This window comes from Pelobates fuscus, chromosome 7, assembly GCF_036172605.1.
Source record: "Pelobates fuscus isolate aPelFus1 chromosome 7, aPelFus1.pri, whole genome shotgun sequence".
Lineage (NCBI taxonomy): Eukaryota > Metazoa > Chordata > Amphibia > Anura > Pelobatidae > Pelobates > Pelobates fuscus.
The window spans coordinates 153,001,021-153,017,814 of NC_086323.1; positions in this window are offsets into that span (position 1 = coordinate 153,001,021).

Below are 16,794 nucleotides of genomic sequence, written 5' to 3' on the forward strand. Positions count from 1 at the left end.
TGTCATAAAAAATGCACATATTTGTAATCAGCGATGTCTCACGAGTACAACAGTACCCCCCATTAACAGGTTTTATGTTGTTTTGGAAAGTTACAGGGTCAAATATAGAACATTCCATTTTCAAATTGAAATTTTCCAGATTAGTAATGTTACCTTTGAGACGGTGTGGTAGCCAGGAATGCGAATTACCCCAATGATGGCATACCATTTGAAAAAGTAGACAAGCCAAGGTATTGAAAGTGGGGTATGTTTAGTCTTTTTTAGTAGCCACTTAGTCACAAACACTGGCCAAAGTTAGCGTTCATATTTGTTTTTGTGTGAAAAAAGCAAAAAACTAATATTTGGCCAGTGTTTGTGACTAAGTGGCTACTAAAAATGAGAAAAATGTGAACCCAAGCTGAAACAGCTTCAGGAGCACTAGGGAAAGGTACTGCAGTGACGATTCTGCCTGATGTAGCAAACTTAAAAAATTAACTTTATTGCGGGCATCATAAAAAGTATGTATGATCCCAATAAAAATATAGAGAGAGAAAAACTAAACTTAATACACCATAACCACTATGAACCAAATGGGGAAAAGAGCTTGAAATAGGCTAGACCTATATAAAAATATAGAAAGCCTATACATAGAGTTAGTAGAACCTATAGATACCAGCCCTGCTGAACAATACCTCTCAATAGAGTCACTCTATGTGGAGAGGCTGAAATTGTATACGCTTGGACTGAGAATCAGGCACTGAGCGGTGTAGAAAGATGCTCTCTGTGGCAACTGTCTGTATAACAGGAGTAAGTGAGTGTGTAGGGAAGAAGAGAACAAAGTATCTCTTCCACTCTTAAAAAATTGTAACAAAATAAACTTCCAATTAGACAAATGGTTTCAGGCTGTAAGGAGAAAAAGAATTCTACACTGCAATAAGTAGAATCGCTACTGACTGGTACAAATATCAGAAAAACCCTCCCACCTTGCTGCAGAGCTTCCAATCAACAGCTGGAGAGAACTCACTCTCCTGTATAGAGAGAGGAGCTAATGGTTTAGGGCTGTAGGGAGAAAAAGAATTCTACACTGCAATAAGTAGAATCGCTACTGACTAGTACAATTATCAAAAGCTTCCTCCCCACTTGCTGCAGAGCTTCCAATCAACAGCTGGAGAGAACTCACTCTCCTGTATAGAGAGAGGAGCTAATGGTTTCAGGCTGTAAGGAGAAAAATAATTCTACACTGCAAACAATAGAGTAGCTACTAGCTACTGACTAGCTCAAATGTCAAAGAACTTCTTCCCCTGGTGATCACATCAATCTGTGTAATTAAAATAAAAAAGCATAAGACCTAACGCACGTTTCGGCGCTGCTGAAGCGCCTTTGTCAAAGGTAAACCATGTACTCGAGCATACAGCGTTTAAAAGCCGAGTCATACGGCTCAAACAGCCAATCAGGGCACTGGGCGTGTGATGCCTCTTGGCGCCAAGCTGTGGATTGCTGTATTCGTTGTCACTCATCATAAGATACGCCCACGTGGGTGTGAGCGGGGAGGAGCTGCCACAATGTATCTCTTCGCCGGCTGGAGCCTGACTGGCCGTAATCAGTCAGATTCTATTAGTGTCCAACGTGGGGGACAGTAAATAGACGGCTCATTTGCCTATTAGCCGTGTTAGCAATACCAAGCAAGATCGTGAGTGAATAGACCGCTCACTGATCGCACTCAGTCGTGGGGTGAATGGACAGTTCAATTGTAAGATACACACATACACATGATGAATGGGTATCAGGCAATGTGTATGTGGGCATAAACATGTCAATGGAATGCTTCAACATTGAACCTCACGATAGAGGGTATCAGAGGATCCTAAGCCCGTGTATTAAGTGAAGAAAGCCAGATTGAGCAGCTGTATTAAGTGGCCAGATGGGTTTATATAACAAGGGGCCACCATATGAATGCATGAAAAGGTGGTCATCAATACTTAGGGGTCGATCATAGGGAAGTATATATGCGGAGATAAGGTACCTCATAGTGTAGAAGGGGAACTATAAAGATGTAATTAGACTTAAAGGGGTATGCCTTCTAACACAATGTTATGCATACATTCCCATGAGAGACTATTGTATCATTAGACTAGATGAATAACCTGGTTTAAACGTACATTGCTCAGAAGGGTAAAAAGACCCCTTGTACCAATGGGATCACATCCGGACCCTCCACTCCCTGTGCTATGTTAGAGCTAGACCTGGCCAGTAAGGCTTGTCCACTGATGGGAAAACATACTGTGCATGAATAGCCATATAGTTAAGGTGTATGGAAGGAGACCAGTACGGCATATATGGTTGTGCCATGTGTGATGTGGCTGATGGTCGTAAAGATAAACCACCCCATGTGCATAGTCCAGGATAGTCATGCGGATAAGTAAGGAAGAAGAGAAGATGCTATTCTTTCTTATATATATATATGCCTCAAAGAGGCTTTTTGTATGTGAATACACTCGATAAACTTCACAGTATGGGCACTGGTACCCAGGGAGATAGGTGACCCTTAAATCAGCAGGGTCACCTTTGGAGAGTCCTGGTGATATACTTCCTCCTTGGGCTATAGGAAAAGAGGACTAATTAAGTCTATAACAGTGCTTGTGAGTTCAGTGTGACAAGATGGAAACGGTGGGTACATGGTTATGTGACACTATTTAATTAAGAAAAAGAAAATCTTCAAAAGAAAAACAACAGTATGAATCTAAACGACATATCTATATACATATATACACATGGGTGCAGAGCATCAGGAGTCAATAAAAGGAGTGAAGGTAAAACCTTAATTTAAACCTTTGGGCGATAGTGTATCCAATTTATATATCCAATAGCATTCCCTCCTTTTGAGGGTCTGATCAAGGTCTCCCCCTCTTTTTCCTAGCTGAATTCTCTCAATGCCAGCGAATTTGATGCATTTGGGGGTATCCATGTGATGGATTCTAATGTGTCTGGCTACTGGTGTATCTTTGTTTGAGGTTACAGAGTGGACATGTTCCATGATGCGTCTTTTGAATGGGCGTATGGTTTTTCACACATATTTCATGCCACACTTACACGTCAGTAGGTATACCATCCCTGAGGTATTGGCTACTAAGAAAGACTGGACATACTGCACTTGCAATACCTCGGGTTGTCTACTTTTGCAAATGGTATGCCATCATGGGGGTAATTCTCATTCCTGGGCTACCATACGCTCTCAAAGGCAACATAACCAATCTGTCAAATTTCAATGTGAAAAAAAATGAAATGCAAGCCTTATATGTGACTCTCTAACTTTCCAAAACATCATAAAACCTGTACATGGGGGGTACTGTTATTCTCGGGAGATTTCACTAAACACAAATATTAGTGTTTTAAAACAGTAAAACATATTACAACAATAATATAGACCATAAAAGTGCCGTTTGTTTGTAAAAAATGCGAAAAACGTCACTTTTACTTAAAATATCATCGTTGTAATACAATTTACCAGTTTGAAACACTAATATTTGAGTTCAGCGAAGTCTCCCGAGTAGAACAGTACCCCCTATGTACAGGTTTTATGGTGTCTTGGAGAGTTACAGGGTCAAATATAGTGCTTGTGAATTAAATTCTCTGCACTTTCTCCCTGTGTTGTCAGGCATGTCAATCAAATTTAAATTAATCAAATCACATAATTATGTTAAAAGAGTATTTAAATATACACGTAGAATTTTAATATATATGCATTTATAGGTATTTAAATTCTACGTGTATACTATTTATATGTATTTATCTATATATATATATATATATATATATATGCGGTTATTTGTATTTTATATATAGAGATATATATATATATATATAGAATGTCATTCTAAGTGTATTTTGTTACCAATATATATATATATATATATATATATATAACAAAATACAGTTAGAATGAAATTACATATGCATACATAATTTATATTAAATTTTGTTTCAATATTTTATTTATTTTATTATTTCATTTATTATTTTAATTATACGTATTTATATATAATATATATATATGTACATTATATATATAATATATATACATATTATATATGTAACGTCATTCTAAGTGTATTTTAATATTAATATATATATACTTATATTAATATTAAAATACACTATGTATGGCGTTACATGTATATATATATATATATATATATATATATATATAAATAAAAATATATTTAATTTATTTTTACACGTCTAATTTTTTTTTTTTTACTTTCCCACCAGCCTGGGGACTGTCTGATATTTTAGACAGTCCCCCTGCTGGCAGATCCATCTTTGAGAGCGATCACATGGCCCCCGGGGGCCTCATTTGCCGGAGGGGGGCTGCCTGGGCTGTCAGGCAGCCCCCCAGAAGAGTATCGCGGCGGAGGCGAGTACACCTCTCCTCCAGGGGCTCAAAGCTGTTACGGCGTTCCATGCCACCGCAACGGCTTTAAAGCCCTTTTAATGCGGGGCGGCATGGAACACTGTAACGGCGTTAAGGGGTTAAACTTAGGCTCTTTTGAGATTTACTTTCATGATTGTGACCAGGTCAGATATGAGACTTTGGCCAGAGTTAACAATCTGTTCTTTATTGTTGGATTTAGACATTAAATTATAAAACAGGATATCTTATAACTGAAATTATAGGAAAGAGAGAGATAGAAAACAAATAAAGGGATTTAACCCCTTCAGGACCGCTGACGGTTCAGGACCGTCAGCGGTAAAACGTGCGTTTGGACCGCTGACGGTCCTGAACCGTCATAACGGTCTGGGGCTACTTACCTGATCGCCGTCGGTCCCACGGCGGCGATCAGCTCTCCTCCCGGTCCAGGGGGGTTGCCCGTCTGCCCGGGCAGTCTCCCCTCGGCAGATCAAGACCCCACGGTCACGTGATCACTCGATCACATGACTGCAATAGGGCTCCATGTGTCTGCCTGCAGGGGGACTGTCTGTGCTGACAGGCAGTCTCCCTGCAAGTGAAAAATCATAAAACAAAGTGAAATAAAATCAATCAGTGTAAAAAAATAATATGTATACACATGTATTATATCTATATATACCTATATATAATATATGTATATATAATGTCATACTAAGTGTATTTTTATATTTATATATACGTATATTAATATAAAAATACACTTATATTTAAATTACACACGAATATATACAATATATATAATAACTATATATATGGTATATATATATATATATATATTATAAAATACAAATAATATGTTAATAAAAATAAATAAAAATAAAAATAATTTTTAATAATTAAAAAAAATTATATATATATGCATATTATATATATTTTATTCTAACAGTATTTTGATATATATATATATATATATATATATATATATATTTATATCAAAATACACTTAGAATGTAATTATATATATATCTATGTATAAATAAATAAATAAAAATAATACGAAATATACATATGTCCACATACATAATTACATAAATAATTTCATAAATATACACGTAGACGTCAAATATATAAATATGTATATATATTAAAATTATACGTGCGTATTTATGTAATATTTTTACCTAATTAAGTAATTTTAATGATTGAAATTTGAGGGACCTGCCTGCCAACCCAGGCCGAAAGTCCAGATCATTTAATTTGCTAGCACTGTGTTTAACCCTGTAACTTTCTATGACACCCTAAATCCTGTACATGGGGGTACTGTTTTACTTGGGAGACTTCGCTGAACACAAATATTAGTGTTTCAAAACAGTAAAACATATCACAGCGATGATATTGTCAGTGAAAGTGAAGTTATTTGCATTTTTCACACACAAACAGCTCTTTCACTGAGGATATTATTGCTGTGATATATTTTACTGTTCTGATACACTAATATTTGTGTTCAGCGAAGTCTCCTGAGTATAACAGTACCCCACATGTAGAGGTTTTATAGTGTTTGTGAAAGTTACAGGGTCAAATATAAGGCTTGATTTTACTTTTTTTTTTTTATTGAAATTTGTCAGATTGGTTAGGTTGCCTTTTAGAGCGTATGGAAGCCAATGAGAATTAGCCCCATGATGGCATACCATTGCAAAAGAAGACAACCCAAGGTATTGCAAATGGGCTATGTTCAGCCTTTTTTAGTAGCCACTTAGTCACAAACACCGGCCAAAGTTAGCGTTTTTTGCATTTTTAACACACAAACAAATATAAATGCTAACTTTAGCCAGTGTTTGTGACTAGGTGGCTACTAAAAAAGACTGGACATACCCAGTTTTGAATACCCTGGGTTGTCTACTTTAAAAAAATATGTACATGCTAGGTGTGTTTCGGGGATTTATGACAGATAACGGTGTTACAATGTCACTATTGATACATTTAAAACATATATATATTGAAACAGCAATTTCCTACTTGTACGTATAGGCCTATAACTTGCAAAAAAAAAAAGCAATAAAGCATGTAAACACTGGGTGTTTTTAAACTCGGGACACAATTTGGAATCTATTTAGCAGTTTTTTTCATTAGCTTTTGTAGATAAGTAAAAGATTTTTCAACTAAAAGTCCAAAAACATGTTTTTTTTTTTAAATTTTTCACCATATTTTATTATTATTTTTTTAAATACAATATATGACATAATACAAATAATGGTATGTAAAGAAAGCCCTTCTTGTCGTGAAAAAACCAAATATATAACTTGTATAGGAACCGTAAATGAGAGAGCGGAAAATTACAGCTAAACACAAACACCACAAAAGTGTTAAAACTGCTCTGGTCCTTAACGTACAAACATCGCAAAAACAGGCCGGTCCTTAAGGGGTTAAGCAATATGCCCTTTATAGAATATAAACAGGCATGTAAGTAAATAATAAGAAAACCTATAGATACAAGTATAGCTTAAAATCAAACAGAACAGAATAAAAACAGAAAAATAAGGTAGCAGGATTACAGGAAAAGGAGAACGTTAGTTAGTAAGCCCCCTATTGGAAAAAGTATTGCTCAAACAGGAACATAACACCATATAATATTACTTTGAGGAAAATTCCAGAGTGGTGTTATGCAGGCAGGTATAGAGCAGAGAGGTTGCATGGATTAAGCAGGTATGAATCAGGATGGCGGGATAAAGCTGGATAGTTGTGAAGTACAGGTAGGTATTGTGCAGGTTGGAAGTCATGCAGGAATGCAGAGTTGTTCAGGTTGGTATGGAGCAGGTTTGAAACCAAGAAGGTAAGTCCACAGGATCTGAAGTGTTTCAGGCAAATCAACAACTTCAATGTAAAGGCCATGTGGTGAGTTGCGTGTAGCCTTTTGTAGCTAAAGTAATCCAACCTAGGCAGGTGAGTTTCCAGAACTAGAGGCAAGGGATGCCACTAGTGATAAAACATAATCAGAGCAGGAACTTTGTTTTAAAGGAACATAATAAATGGATCAAAAGTCTTGTTTGTCAGGACAGGATGCTGACATTTACCATGTTATAATGGATTAAAATGTTCCCCTTGGCCTCTCATGTCCTTGATTGATCACTGTTGTTTATGCGTTATTTAAAAGGACAGCTATATATTCTGGCCATGAACCAGAATGTTCATGATTTACCAAGAAGGAGCTTGTGTGTCTCTTGAAGCATCCAGGTATATTGCCGTTTTTTTACAAATGCCAGTGGACTGGATATATACAATATTCTATACGAACCAGAGCTATCAGTGCAGTATATCCTGCTTTTCCGGTGGATTGGTGCTTAAAATAGAGGTTAGCTGTACAGGTTATCAAAAGAAACACACACCGGTGACAACGTGCCCAAACTGCTATGCCATCCGTAGCAGAGATGCCAGGGCCTTATTGTCACAGCAATTGTCACCTCAAAACATTTTTTTAAATAATGAATTCATCAGGAAATAGATTTTTTTTTTTTTTTTTTAAGCATATGAAGAAAGATAAAAAAAAAATCCAAACCTTTAGTGGGATCTTTCAGTCATATACAAGTAGCTTTGGTAGGACCGTGTTTGAAAACCGACACTTCCTGCTACACTTGCCTTGGACTATACTAACCAGGGGCGACAAAAAATGCAGCCCCAAACGTCCACTTGGGCTTCCCTGGTGTTGCCCCTGTCCCTGGGGGCCAGTGGGGCTGCTAGGAGGCGTGCGGCTGTAGTAGAAACAGAGGCGGCGAGGGAGCTGTGATCTCCCTGCTCTGCTCCCTCGCGTGCCGTTTGCTGATGCCGCGGGATTTGGAATATGATGTCATTTCAGCTCCAAGCATCGGAGACGAACTGGACCCCAGGGACAGATCCACGCCAGCTCTCCGGGTAGTGAGGCTGAGTGGAAAATTTTAATTTATAATAATTTTAGATGGTCTGCAAGGCAGCAGAGCAGGGAGATCAGAGCTACTCACCGCCTGTGATTCTACCACAGCTGCACTGGACCCCAGGGACATATCCACGCCAGCTCTCCAGGTAGGGAGGCTGGGTGAAAATTTTTAATTTATAATAATTATAATAATGTGTATGAGTGTAGGAGTGTATGTGTGTGTGTGTGTGTGACTATCAGTGTGTCTGTCAATAAGTGTTTTTGTGTCTGTTGAGTGAGTGTGTGTCAAATCAGTGATGTCTGTGTGTGTGTGACTGTCAGAGTGTGTGCTTAAAGGGACACTATAGGTCTGGCCACTTCAGTTAATTTAAGTAGTCTGGGTGCAGTGTCCCAGTCTCCTTAACCCTGCAAGTGTAATTATTGCAGTTTCTCAGAAACTGCAATAATTGCCTTGAGGGGTTAACTCCACCTCTAGTCTACTAGAGGGACTTCAGGGTGGTTAGGCGACCATAAGTCACCTAACTCATGCTGGACGTCCTCACGCTGTGCATGAGGACATCCTGCATCTGTTAAATCCCCATAGGAAAGCATTGTATCAATTCTATCGATATCAATTCAATGGTTAAAGTCTAATGCAAGCACGGAAAAGGAGCCTGACCCAGCGCCGAGGGACACCAGCGCTGGATTCAGGTAAGTGACTGGAAGGGTTTTAAATTGAAGGGGTAGGGTTGAGCTTTTCTCATTTTATTTTGCATGAACTTCAGTTAACCCCTTAAGGACCAAACTTCTGGAATAAAATGGAATCATGACGTGTCACACACGTCATGTGTCCTTAAGGGGTTAAAAAAGTCTATTTCCTTTCAAAAAACTTGATGAAAGGATTATTATATGAAAAAGAGGTAACAGTTGTTCTTTAAAGTATCATTGTCAAAAAGTGGGACCAAGTTCTAAAAGAGAAATAGTGACCATGGTAACAAATCAGGTTATTCCACATGTTATTACCTTACTTTTACAACTTTGCACCACTTTTCCAATCATGAAAAAAAAATTACTAATTGTGGCGAAACCAACCTCGCCACTTGGTTCTGGAGAAGCCTGCCTGCTTCCCCAGGATTTTGGCCCCCCCATGTAAAAACCTTTATTTCTCCCTGCAGAAAGGCTTGTTAGTGCCTTTTTGCCCGGGCATTCGGTAAATTGAATCTACTGAACCAACAGACGAATGACCGGACCACCTGGGTAAGGAGTGTGCCAGCAATTTACCGCCCTGAAGCTGCGGTTAACCGCAGCTTCATTGACGAACGATGGGTGGCCGTTGTTTGTATAACCGAACACGTGGCAGCGGCCATCTTAAACAGACAAATACTCAGCGGTGTTCGATGATGATTCCCTGCAACTGGAAACGGCTATGACTGACTTTCACACGAACACCGCTGAAACCGCTGACCTCCCTTCTACTGTCTCATTTGTTTGTATGAACGCTGGGCCGTTCGGTACTTTCATTGTGTGAACAGTGCTACCCCAGATAGCTATGCCATGGAGCCCATTCGTATAACAAAAGACTATGTGAAAGACTTTGGCTCCATGGCGATTGAACATACATTCGGTAATAATGTGCGCTCAGATCTAAGCTATCTGGGGATACGTTAAATGTATCTATTCTGTTCGGTAGTTGTAATATTATATATTTTTATGTGTTTTCCTCACCATGTGTCAAATGGAGATTTGCCTCTATCCTCGGAGATAATGGAGTTACTTCCCAATTATCTCCAGGATAGAGAGGAGGGATTATAATTTGCATGTGGGAGTGTTTACTGTTAAAAACTGTTTCTATTGGTCAACGTACAATTTGTGTCCCAGTTTCCGTCCAGATCCCTTATGGGAGTGTCCACCTGGTGGGAGACCTGCATAAATACCGGGCAGGTAGCCCAGATTAAACAGATTCCTACTTGACACTCAATACAGAGCCTCGTCTCGTACTTGGGGGGGATTATTCGTATGGATTTTCATGTTCGGCGGATTGGTGTATTGGTGTATTCAGTAGCTGCCTTTGCATCTGGAAAGGGAATTTCTCCTAAACGGCTTTAACCCCTTTTATGCCTGGGGTGCCATTACACTAATGAAACCCATTATTAAGATAAACCACAAAAAGTGAAATGTAAAGAAGTAATTCTATTGTACAAATTCTGCAGCTTAAACACGAATAGAAATTAAATGTAGCATTCATAATTTAGTGCACATTCTCCCAATATACAATACAAAATTGTGTGGCACAGGACATTGCATTTACTAAAACTCAAAAGATTGACAGCAAGTTCACCCTTTGTGTCAAATTACTTAAGTTCCTGCTCATAAAATATTTGCAGTCTAGAAATGTAAAATGCTACTTGATGCACACTGGTACTTAACTCCGCAAGCCCTCCACAGACGTGACTCCACTCTACCAGCTACCTGCTAGCGGTCAGAGTCCGGGAAAGATAGACCCAATGCTAGTTTTACTGGTCGCAAGTTCCTGTCATCGCCCAACTATACAAGAATACTCATTAATTTGGAACCATAAATACAGCACTGCACAAACCCAAAGGGAAGGAGAGCGGGATTCAGCCCCTCCCCCGCATCTCATTTCTCTTTGCTCTCTTCTCACCTGTACTCTCTGCTTCCCCCCCCCTTCTCCCTCCCTCCCCTACCTAGCCAACAGCGAGCGCCAACACAACTCCCACTACAAGCCAGGATGCAGGGCAGCCTAGACGCCATGGGGGCATCCCACTTTTTGGGTCAGAGGGTGTCCACACCCAGCCTGATACCAAAATACAAGATGAGAGGCCCAATGTTGATCATTTTTCCAGCGGAACATGATAACAGACAACGAGATAGACAGGCATCCTAATACAGAGACCAAACAGCCCCAATTCTACTTCAACGATGCAGCAACATGACTAAAGAGACATTAGCATACACACCAATACCACTCACAAATGTATGCAATGGTAGCCGTTCCCAGATATGGCGCCACGCTGCTGGGACAGATACCTGCTTGTTTTTTTTTATCCAATAGTACCACAAAACCAGCATTCTATATTCACCACCCCCACATACAATCAGGTCCATAAATATTGGGACATCAACACAATTCTAAACTTTTTGGCTCAATACACCACCACAATGAATTTGAAATGAAATGAACAAGATGCGCTTTAATTGCAGACTTTCAGCTTTAATTTGAGGGTATTTACATCCAAATCAGGTGAACGGTGTAGAAATTACAACAGTTTGTATATGTGCCTCCCACTTTTCAAGGGACTAAAAGTAATGGGACAATTGGCTGCTCAGCTGTTCCACGGCCAGGTGTGTGTTATTCCCTCATTATCCCATTTACAAGGAGCAGATAAAAGGTTCATTTCAAGTGTGCTATTTGCATTTGGAATCTGTTTTCAACTCTCAATATGAGATCCAAAGAGCTGTCACTATCAGTGAAGCAAGCCATCATTAGGCTGAAAAAAACAAAACAACCCCATCCGAGAGATAGCAAAAACATTAGGTGTGGCCAAATCAACTGTTTGGAACATCCTTAAAAAGAAAGAACTCACCGGTGAGCTCAGCAACACCAAAAGACCCAGAAGACAACTGTGGTGGATGACCGAAGAATTCTTTCCCTGGTGAAGAAAACACCCTTCACAACAGTTGGCCATATCAAGAACACTCTCCAGGAGGTAGGTGTATGTGTGTCAAAGTCAACAATCAAATAAAGACTTCACCAGAGTAAATACAGAGGGTTCACCACAAGATGTAAACCATTGGTGAGCCTCAAAAACAGGAAGGCCAGATTAGAGAGTTTGCCAAACAACATTTAAAAAAGCCTTCACAGTTCTGGAACAACATCTTATGGACAGATGAGACCAAGATCAACTTGTACCAGAGTGATGGGAAGAGAAGAGTATGGAGAAGGAAAGGAACTGCTCATGATCCAAAGCATACAACGTCATCAGTGAAGCATGGTGGTGGTAGTGTCATGGCGTGGGCATGTATGGCTGCCAATGGAACTGGTTCTCTTGTATTTATTGATGATGTGACTGCTGACAAAAGCAGCAGGATGAATTCTGAAGTGTTTCGGGCAATATTAGCTGCTCATATTCAGCCAAATGCTTCAGAACTCATTGGACGGCGCTTCACAGTGCAGATGGACAATGACCCGAAGCAGGGCTGCCATCAGGGGGTGACAACCGTGACGGCCCCACAATTACTCTCTGAACCTATATATAGCGATGATCGCTATATATAGGTGCAGCCGCGGGTCCCCCCCCGGCTCCCTATACTTGCAGAGGGGGCCCAGCGGACTGCAGCTGTACTTTACAGCATTTCCTCGCCCTCACTCCCGTGAGACGTGCGGCCGTTAGAGCGTTGCCATGGGTTACCATGGCAATGCTCCGCGTGGCGCGCACACCACATCTCGCGGGAGTGAGAGCGAGAAAATGCTGTAAAGTACAGCTGCAGTCCGCTGGGCCCCCTCTGCAAGTATAGGGAGCCGGGGGGGGGGCCACCATGCCACCAGACCGAACCACCAGGGATCAAAGAATCTTCCCCCCCTCCCTGAACCAGGTAAGAAACAGGGAGGGGGGAATAACAGATTACATTTACATGCATACACTACTAAACACACACACACACTGCATCCACTACACTGACACACACACTGCATCCATTACACTGACACACACACTGCATCCACTACACTGACACACACACACTGCATCCACTACACTGACACACACACTGCATCCATTACACTGACACACACACTGCATCCACTACACTGACACACACACTGCATCCACTACATTGACACACACACTGCATCCACTACATTGACACACACACTGCATCCACTACATTGACACACACACTGCATCCACTACACTGACACACACACTGCATCCACTACACTGACACACACACTGCATCCATTACACTGACACACACACTGCATCCATTACACTGACACACACTGCATCCACTACACTGACACACACACTGCATCCATTACACTGACACACACACTGCATCCATTACACTGACACACACACTGCATCCACTACACTGACACACACACTGCATTCATTACACTGACACACACACTGCATTCATTACACTAACACACACACTGCATTCATTACACTAACACACACACTGCATTCATTGGGCGGGGGGGGGGGGGCGTGGGGGGCCCAGACCTTGTGCTTTGTCAGGGTCCCCAAAATTTCTGGTGGCGGCCCTGACCCGAAGCATACTGCAAAAGCAACCAAAGAGTTTAAGGGCAAGAAGTGGAATGTTATGCAATAGCCAAGTCAATCACCTGACCTGAATCCGATTGAGCATGCATTTCACTTGATGAAGACAAAACTGAATGGAAAATGCCCCAAGAACAAGCAGGAACTGAAGACAGTTGCAGTAGAGGCCTGGCAGAGCAGGGATGAAACCCAGCGTCTGGTGCTGTCTATGCGTTCCAGACTTCAGGCTGTAATTGACTACAAAAGATTTGCAACCATGTATTAAAAAGTGAAAGTTTGATTTATGACTGTTAATCTGCCCCATTAATTTTGGTCCCTTGAAAAGTGGGAGGCACATATACAAACTGTTGTAATTCCTACACCGTTCACCTGATTTAGATGTAAATACCCCGAAATTAAAGCTGAAAATCTGCAGTTAAAGCACACCTTGTTCATTTCATTTCAAACCCATTGTGTTGGTGTATAGAGCCAAAAAGATTAGAATTGTGTCGATGTCCCAATATTTATGGACCTGACTGTATATCACTGAATGGTATACATTCCTACATATAATCCCCCTTGACCTCACTCTTAATGTGCGGCAACCAATAAGCTTATTCAGACACTTGCATTGGAATACAGTTAGAATGAGTTACATTCTTGTGCGACTTTCTTCTGTTAAGCGTAACATTGAGGCTTACATAACGTTCCCTATATTCATACATAAGAAACCTATTACTACACATTTCCAAAGATCGCCTACTTAGGCCTTACATCATTTCGGTCCTACCACATGGTCTTTTAGTACCCCTGCACCGGAAAACAGGGCCTACTTAACGTTGTAAATGACTTTCGGAAAATATCCTGTTTAGTTATGCATACTTCACTTTGTACATGAATAACATTGCTTTCTGATGCCTTTATTAGCCTCTGCATAGGCACATGTGAAACTGCATTAGCACCCTGGCTAACTGTATGCCTTATTACGTAACAAATAAAAAAAATGTAAATCAAAATGTGCTATTTTTCGCACATCATTTACCAGCACTTTTTCTGCTTGAATTTACACAGAATGTGTTTTGCTGTAGTCTGGTCTGTAAACCCTGGCATTGTATTCATATACAGCTGCAGATCTGTCTTGGTCAATGTCAGATGATGTCACAGCCATGAACTAGCGGTGTGTTCTCCAGTGATTCAAACCATCAGTTCCAGTCCGATCGCAACATCTCACTTTGCCACAGCTGCAGAAAATCTACTCTACATAACTCCAGGTTCCACGTTTTTAAGGACAGCTGGATACACATTTCAGATAATGCGTGTCTAGCTAAACCACCAATTAATGAGCTGAAACATAAGTTAACTATTTAAGTGCTAGAGGGCTTAGCAAAGTGTACAAATAAAACATCAAGTTTAACAAAATTTTGCTTAAAAGAAATGGAAAGCAATATGCTAGCGGTGGGAAACAAAAGAGTGATGGAGACCGATGGGATGGATGGAAGGAGCATAGCATTCAGGTAGGATGGGTAATGACTGATAAAAACAGACGGAAGGAGCATACCACTCAACCATTATTGGTAATAAGTGATGGAGACTGACTGGACCACTCAGTTAATGAGTAAGAGAGGATACTGGTCTAGAAGTCTGTGGCTGGAACATTCCAGCTAAGTGGTTAAATTAGTCTGGAGTAAATCATTTTAATTGTTTTAACAAAACAATAAAGGAGCATTTAAGGAAAAAAAAAGCAAGTTATCCCGAGTATTTTGATGGATTTTGGGTGCCGATACATATACTACATCCCAATAGTTTATGACCATTTGTTTGTGCACAATACATTGTGGACTATTTCTAAAGAAGGTACCTTGTTTAGGATATATTTGGATGATATTTTTCCCCCCCAATTTTTATGAATCCTTTCTTGAAGTGTAACCGTTATCTTGGCCTGCTTCTAATCAACACATTATTGTGATCTTGAAAAGAACTGTATGTCTCTAAAAACTGTAAACTAACAGTGCTGTGCGGTTCAGCCAGATGTTTTACTTACCTTGTATGCAAACACATGTGATGTTATTTTATCTCTCTCTCATAACATAAGAACCTGAGTGTCTTCCCAATGTAATCAAATGTATCAGGGTAATTTACTAAAGTGAGAATTGTTGGGAGCTCAAAGTGAATTTCAAGTTTAATCCCTTCCCAACGTTAGGGTGTGTTATGCTATCCTAGCCAGAAGGCCCAAGTGGGTGAAATGATTAGTGATCTGGACATCCAACCCAAAGGGACATAAGAAACCAACCCAAAGGGACACGAGAACATCCCTTCATAGGTGCTACTATGAGGGTTTGGACATGCCTAAGAATCATGCACCAGCTCATGACAGTTCCCTTCTCATTGACATCTCTCACACACAACCCTATACTAGCTGGAAATCTCTCAAGCGAAGACATGACTGGCCAATCCGCAAGCTGTTCCTGGAGGGAGACATTACGAGCCTGCACCAATATCAATACCACCAGATTAGGGGCTCTCTGGAGTCTCTACCAGGCAAACACCAGATACATAAAGAACTATCGCCTTTTGAAAAGCTATGTGAGGACAGGACGTGTCTCCTACATGGGATCACGGTCCTATATTCCATGCTGCTGACTGACATCAGAAGAGCACCTCCGAAGTACATGGCCCGCTTGGAAAAAGCTATGAATTAAAATACAATTTAAAGTAGTATAACCCTCTCTGTGGAACTTTCGCAGAAAGAAACGCATCCTGATGCAATGAAGCACTACCTGAGACACACTTGATGACCAAATGTTTACCTTGTCCCGAGCTCATGTGTTTATACCACTGTAACTGTCTCTATTCTTCGCCAATAGTGTTTGGATTGTTGACGTATCAAACTTGTTATTGAAACTTGTATTCAGCAAAATGATTTATAAAATAAAATTGGAGTTCAGTTAGGAATTAGGTCAAGAAAAGTTACTGATGAGATTAGGCATCACAATATCAGTAAAGAGCTGCAAATAACAGAACATCTACTGTCATGTATTAAGACTAGCATACATTTGTGATAAATATCACCCAATATAAAATAATATTAAATCTACATTGTGAATAGCTGATGCAGTTTGGGACATCAGCTTTAAAGAATGACTTTGAGAAAATCTATTAAAACATTTTTTTCCTAATCACCATGGCAGCACCAAGTAATCTCCCTCAATGCAGAAAACAAAACTCTGACGTTAGAATAT